Below are 7,978 nucleotides of genomic sequence, written 5' to 3'. Positions count from 1 at the left end.
AAACATATACATTACATACTTATATACATTTCACATGTATATATACTTTTCATACTTTTATACTTTGAACACAAATACGAATACAAGGATACAGACGAGTTAGAACAAAAGTCCTCAATCCAATTATCATTAGTTCCACTTGCAGGGTGTAAGTGTAAGCGAGTGATTATGTTGTGTGGCCATACGGGTTTAACGAACCCTCATTCAGACGGTTCGCTACCGTTAGTGGATGAAATATAATTTCAACGTGCATAGTGTATGTTCTAACACTATATTCAAAATTCAGAGGGAAGATTCAGTTAAGCTTTGGTAATTGGGTGCTCGTAATACAAACTACATTCTTCGGAATAAATACGATTTGGATAATCATCTATACAAACTATTGTGGTTCAAAGTATACTTTTACAAATACATTTATGATCTCACCAACGTTTTTCGTTGACAGTTTTCTACATGTTTTCTCAGGTTCATACTTGGCTATTTGTTACACGCTTCCGCACTCTTTGATTACTTGATTGGAGTCTACCATGCATGCATACGCTAGGGATAACACTTTTGGATTCAAACTTTTGTTTACATACTTACGCTATTTATAGCAACTGTGTTTTTCAACTTATATTATGTCGCGAGTTATTTCATTTATACTTTATAACTTTTGTAAACTTAGACTTGTTGTCGAACGGTTTTGTAAACTAAACTTGCAAGTCTTGTACCTTTCAAATGAATGCGACATAATTTTGGTCAAACGAGTCTCATATAGGGACTACGACCACGCAATGGGACCTAAGTTAACGGCGCCGTCAATAACGGTTTTGGTCGGGTCGTTACATCAAACACACCCATATTATTGAATTGTCCAATTTACCCTTTATTTAATGTTATAAAAAGTAACTAATAAATAAATTGCTATATTTAATGTTAAGTTAAGCTTCTAATAATAAAAGGAATAAAATTGGAACTTGATTTTTCATTGTTATTTAGAGTAGGGACAATATTTTTGACAAAAATCAAAATAGTAAAGTGTACGGTTTTTATATGATGAAAGGAATATTTATTTATTTATTTATTTATTTTTTCATAAAATCGTTTGTAAATTTATAAGTTAAATATACACAACACACCTTATATAATGTAGTGAAAACTAATAGTATTATATTTACATATATGTAGAATTTATGACAAGTGGATATGTTTCTTAAAACATATGACATTCGTTTGTTCCACTATATATGGACGTTTATGTGTGACAATAAACTACAATACATATATATTAGAATCTCTCCGTGCTTCATTTTTTTGGGGGGCTAAAGAATTTGAAAAGAAAATTCATTGGGTGAATTGGCGCCTTATTCTAAACCCTCTCGACAAAGGTGGCCTCTCGGTTTGCTGCCTTAAATCGTTAAACCTTGCTCTTCTTTATAAATGGCGATGGAGATTTTTTTCAAACAAGGATGGTTTTTGGTCCAAGATTATCACTGCGATTCACGGGAATAGAGATGGCAACTCTTTGCCATGTGCGCCCAATGCTACTGGTTCATGGGCTAACATCGTATCCTCTATTTCAAAAATGCATGACAACAACTACCTGATTCCTTCTAAGTTGCACATAAAAATTGGCAATGGTGAGTATTCAGACTTCTGGCGAGATCCGTGGATTGGTAATGACATTCTCGCAACGCGTTTCCCTCGTTTATTTGCTTTAGACTCGGTTAAAAAAGGTTCAGTCGCCTCTCATCTTGCATCTGTAGGCTGGTTTTGGGAATGGCGCAGGTCTATTAGAGGAGGGGCTGAGCAAGAGCAACTTTTGCATCTTCTTTCCTTGTTGAGCACGGTCTCCATTTCAGAGGGTGAAGATCGATGGTGGTGGGATTATTCAACAGATGGTTTGTACCGAGTATCCTCTGCTAGAAGCATTATTGCATCATTTGATTATGCCCCGTTCACTCATCAAACGGATTGGTGCAATAGTGTTCCGATTAAAATAAACATCTTCGTTTGGCGGCTCAAGCTCCATAGGCTTGCAACTCTCCGAAACCTAGAATCAAAAGATTTATCATTTGATAATTCTTGTTGTGCCCTCTGCGATGTCTCTGAAGAATCTCATAGTCACTTGTTTGTTCGGTGTGACACCTCATATCAGTTATGGTGTAAAGTTGGTAGTTGGCTTGATATTTCTATCCCCATTTGGAATTCGGTGGACGATGTTTGGATTTGGATTAACTCTTTCTCGCATAATAGGAACAAGAAATTAATAATTTCAGTGATTGCTTATTCTACTATATGGAATATCTGGAAACTTCGTAATGACATCATCTTCAAAGAGCATAAGTTTCGGAAATCTCATGTTTTTGACGCCATTGTAGTTACAGGGTTTAACTGGTTGTACGCGAGATATCACAAGTCCACTTTAAACTGGACAGAGTGGTTGCAAAATCCGTTGTGTTCCTTGTAACTTTATAATTGTTTTGTCTTTTCTTTTGTTCCTATGTATTTTTGCCTAGCTTCTCGCTAGTTTTTGCTTATCAAATCACCTAATGGGGGCTCAAGCTCTTCTTCAACCTATACAGGTATTGGCATCACCATACAATAACAGATTAACTATAATTGTCAAATCACCAGCATGTACTACCACCAGACGCCATTGCCAAATATTAACTACTTGTAATTCTTCGGCTTCACCACCAAAACGAGAGAAAGATGCAACAAAAAGGGTCGTTATTACGGGTATGGGTCTTGTTTCGGTTTTTGGAAACGATGTTGATACGTACTATGAAAGACTATTAGCTGGGGAGAGTGGAATCACATTAATAGATCGTTTTGATGCCTCGATGCTCAACACAAGAATTGGCGGACAGATTCGTGGGTTCAAGTCAGATGGGTATATTGATGAAATAAATGACCATAGACTTGATGACAATCAACGATATTGTTTGGTTGCAAGTGTTAATGCCCATGAACTCTCAAAAATATATTGTAAAGGTTTCAAGTCTTTTGCTAATTGTAATTGTATTAAAATAATGTTTAATTTTTTATATATTGTATTTTTGTTGTGGGGTAGATTGATAAAGCACGTGCCAGTGTACTTGTTGGTTGTAACATGGGAGGTCCTGCCATATTTACTAATGGTATGGAGTCGTTAATTAATAAAGGTTGTAACAGTATCTCGCCATTTTTAGTACCTTTGACATTAACAAACATGGCCTCTGCCTTACTTGCAATGGATCCGTTGGGAATTATGATCTGATGAGTCAAAAAGTATTTTACAGATTCTAGAGTCTGGAGATGTAGAGTCTGAAGTTGCAGACTCTGGTGTTTACTGAAGTTAACGGTTTTAGATTTCTTGATGGCTAAGCTAATGAATATTCTGGAGATATGTTTAACTTTTAAGAAGATTTGTTTTGATTCGGGTTTATCTCCAGAAGATTGACTTTAAAGTTATTAGCGTATAAGTTTGGTTTTTAAGTTTATCTTTTCCTTATTTGTAGCAATGTAGTTTTGGAAACCAAATCTCCAGATTTGGTTTTGATCTGTATAAATAGGGACGTGTGCTTTTCATTCGATGTATCTTTTGGCACGATCAATATTATCAAACATATATTTCATATCGTGTTCTCTCAATTCTTGTACTTATAATTCTTATTTATTGTTCAATTGAGAGTCTGGTGTTCATAGATCAAATATTGTGAACTTATAACTGGTATCAGAGCCTGGTTATAGCCCAGATGTGTGGACGGTGCAGAATGGTAGCGGAGGTTCAAACCGAGATGACTGTGGACGTGATCGAGGAGGAGGTCGAGTGTCCGGGAAGAGTCGAGATGGTATTGAACGTGTCCGTGGAAGTAGCGTGGAATGAATCGATTAAGGGGGTGGTTGTTGGAGCTAATCGATTCATTGTGTCCCACATCGAAAAGTGAAAGAAACAAATGTGCATATATAAGCTTATGAGAACCTCCCTCTATCACTAATTGGTTTTAGAGAAATGTGGAACTCATGAGCTTATATGTTGTACATGGTGGTGGACCTAAAAACGATCCAACAACTGATATCAGAGCGGGTAAGGTGTAAATCCTATTACGGTAATCTTTACAAACGATCCATATTTTTATAAATATGTCTACCAGTAACATTCCTACTCCAGTTATGACTGGAAAAGGTGTGCCAATATTCGATGGCACAGACTTTTCAACTTGGAAATTGAAAGTCCTATGGTTTTTAGGATCTATTCATGAAGAAGCTGAGCATGTTCTTACAACAGGACCTATTATTCCTGGTTCTATGATAGCTGCTGTTCCTGCCACAGATACTGTTGCTGCTCAACATGCCTACTTTCGTGAAACACCAAGAGAAAGGTGGACTGAAGCAGAAGCTATCAAGTACAAACTAGATAGCAAAATAAGGAGTATTATTGGGAATGCTGTTACTGTTCCAATTCTCAGAAAGATCAGTCATGCCAAGACTGCTAAAGCTATGTGAGATCTGTTGCTTAATGACTATGAAGGAGTCACTGTTGTTAAGACTCAGAAGAAAAAGAATCTGATTAGATGTTATGAAAATTTTGCTGCTCAGCCTAAAGAATCTTTGAGTGATCTTCATTCAAGATTTCAGGTTCTCATAAATGATCTTGAAAGTGTTGGGGTAGAGAAAACACAACAAGTGTTGTGTCAAAAGTTCATTGAACTGTTACCCTCAAACTTTGAATATGTGATTACATCTATGGTAATCAGTGAAAAGATAGATAACTATGAGTTAAGTGAATTGTTTGGCATACTGTCAAACTTTGAGGAAACTCAATTAAAGAACAAAATCAATGCTAAGAAAACTGCTAAAGATCCAGAAGCCGCATTGGTGGCTACCACAAAGAAGAATAAGCAATTGTTCTCTAGTTACTCTAGCAAAGTTGAATCTGAAAGTGATGAAACTTCTGATGATGATAGTGAATCTGATGAAGATGAGGAGATCAAAGATTTGGAAGTTCAGATGGCTCTTTTGACTCAAAGGATTGAGCAGAAAAAGTTTGGTTATAAGAAGGGTAAAGGCAAGGGTACTTTTGATCCAAAGAAAGCTAAATGCTTTAAGTGTGGCAAGATAGGACACATAGCTGTTGATTGCTGGTCTAAGGGTGAAGGAGGTTCAAATACCAATAAGTCTGTTGACAAAGCAAGAAAGTATAAGCTCAAGTACATGAAGTTAAAGAGTGAAGCAGAAAAATCAAAGAACAAAGAACAGGAAAAGGCTTTGTACACAGAAGCATGGGAAGATGAAGACTCATCATCTAATGAGGAGGAAGATAAGTGTCTTATGTGTAACATCCCGCGTTTTTCCGTTAAATTTATTTTTAACACCGTCTTTTTTTTTTAAATAATATCTTTCGCTATTTAAATTCCCAATTTCCGTTGACTAACGTTTATAATATTCTCGTTATTTAATGATAACATCACTCGTCTACTCGAGCGTTTTTAAAATATTCGTTTGGTTAAATCCCGCACCCGCTTCTAAACTCGAGGGACTAAAATTGACACGGGGCAAACTAGTTGACTAGGTCAACTAGTCCACCCCAATCACCACCATTCAATCACCTCCACCTCTCTCTCTTTCTCTCTAGCAAGAACACACACACAAACACCCATTCCATTCATTCATCATCTAAATCCGGATTAGGGAGCTAGCAACCAAATAAATTACATATTCGTGATCCTCTCTTCATCCTCTTCATTTCGGTACCAACTTCATCTCATTTGGGTAACTTTCTAAAATCACTAGATTTTGTGTTCTTGATGTTTTTAACTTATAAAAGTGTTAATTAGTGTCTATGGCTCAAGTCTAACATGAATATATGATTTATATGCTCGATCTCGTTGTTTTAGTGTAACTAGCATGAACTTGAATTTTGGTGTGTTGTTCTTGAATTTTGGATGATCATATGTTGTTAGATGTTGAAAGTTGATGTTTTAATTGTGTTACTAGCATCACTAGCTTCAATTTGATGTGTAGGTTGCCTTAGAAAACTTCATGAACTTGATTATTGATTTTGAGATGTTTGACTAGGGTTTGATAGTTCTTGACATGAATTTTTGGATGCTTGAATGCCATGGAATGTTAATTATTAGTGTTTAGTTGTAATGTATGTTTCATTACCTTCAAAACAGCATATTATATGTGTGAATTGGTTTCCCGAAACTCAAATTGCATTTGAAGAACTTGAAACCTTAAAAATGAACGTTTAATGATCACTTGATGAGTTTTCGGCTATTATAAATGATGTTTTTGTTTGGTGAAACATGTTTAGTTGTGTTCCTTGTCAAAAGAGCTTTCCAACGGTATAAGATACGTCTTCTAGTTGTTTACGGTTTGAGTTTTGCGTTTGTTTGAAAATTGACCAAGCCTTGAACAAGTGAAACAGGCCTGGGACCAGGCCACGGCCATTGTCGCGGCGCGACAGGCCTGGCCGCGGCGCGGCATAAGCCGTGCCCAGCTTCTGTCTCCGGTGTCCATTTTATGAAAAATGTTTGGCACGTTCTAGACCTCCAATTCACATGCAACTTGTCCCAACATGATTATATATGAATAAAAACCTCAGAAAAATAGTTCGGAACCCGACCCGAACGTGTTAACTTTCGTTGACTTTGTCCGACCAAAGTTTGACTTTTAATCAAACTTAACCAAATATTTGTGCAATCGTTCTAACATGTTTTTATACTTGTACCTTGCATGAAACATGACAATTTGATTCACATGCTATTATGATCGAGTCTTAACGAGCCATAGGACAAATTGAACATCTTTGACCTATCGTGTTTACCGTTATTGATACAACCTATTGTTTAGGTCAAGACTAGCATTGTTCTTTGCACACGTTTACTTGTTGAAGTACTTTACTACTCGTGCACTCAAGGTGAGATCATAGTCCCACTTTTACTCTTTTTGAACTTATATTGGGATGAGAAAACATAAACGATTCTTTTGAACTAAGTGAACACAAGAACGGGAAAACAAACATTCTACATACGAGTTTAGAACAAAAATCCTCAATTCGATTATCATTAGTTACACTTGCCGGGTGTAAGCGAGAACTTATGTTATATGGCCATATGGGTTGACAACCCTCATCTTTGACGGTTCGCTACCGTCTACGGATGAAATATATTTTCGAGAATCAGTGTTTGTTCTAGCACTAAGTGATGGGGTATACAATGGAAGGAATGTTAAGCTTTGATAATCGGGTGCTCGTGAAACAAACTTTTGGAATGTATTACTATTATTTCATTGATGCAAATCTTGTGGTTCACTTGTACTTACTTACTTAAACCTATGATTTCACCAACGTTTTCGTTGACAGATTTCTATGTTTTTTCTCAGGTCTTGCACGATATGTGAAACATGCTTCCGCTTACTATTTGATACTTGCATCCGATGTCGAGTATACATGCATTTCATGGAGCGTCTTTTGAGTTTACTTTAAACCGTGTCGCCTAGATTTCAATCATACTTATAACGTTGTAACTTAACTTTTGGTTGAACAATTCATGTAAACTTTGAAACAATCTTTATTTTGAAATGAAGGCGACATATTTTGGTCAAACGTTATCTTAAAGACTTATAATCAGGTAATGGGACCCACGTAGCCGACGCCGTCACTTGACGATTTGTCGGGGTCGCTACAAGTGGTATCAGAGCCTTGGTTGTAGGGATTTAGAGTTCATTTGTGTCCACCCCGAGTCATAGGGTACATAGGTGAATCTAGACTACAACCGGCATATAGACTGAAGTAGGAATTATTTGACTAATTGAGCATTTATACTCGAACTCTTCTATCATATCTAACTCGTATTCGATCTTGATCTTACGTTGATAAATTTTGTTGATGCGCCACCTTGACTTTATGAAGTAATGTTAAATGCACATGAGAATCAGGGTAATATAATTTCCGGGATTATATTACGGTGATTCACATGGACGTTCCGACATTATGACGTAAAGA

The 7,978-nt window shown here is 36.5% G+C and overlaps 1 pseudogene; it reads left to right on the top strand.

The window, feature by feature from the left end:
- Nucleotides 1–2,534: 2,534 nt before the first annotated feature.
- The window catches only part of LOC139875442 (3-oxoacyl-[acyl-carrier-protein] synthase I, chloroplastic-like), a 32,967-nt pseudogene continuing 27,523 nt past the window's right edge, over nt 2,535–7,978 (top strand).

Source organism: Rutidosis leptorrhynchoides, chromosome 11 (genome assembly GCF_046630445.1).
Source record: "Rutidosis leptorrhynchoides isolate AG116_Rl617_1_P2 chromosome 11, CSIRO_AGI_Rlap_v1, whole genome shotgun sequence".
Taxonomy (NCBI): Eukaryota; Viridiplantae; Streptophyta; class Magnoliopsida; order Asterales; family Asteraceae; genus Rutidosis; species Rutidosis leptorrhynchoides.
Note: the sequence above shows the minus strand (reverse complement) of the source record. Positions and strands in the feature narration are given on the sequence as shown.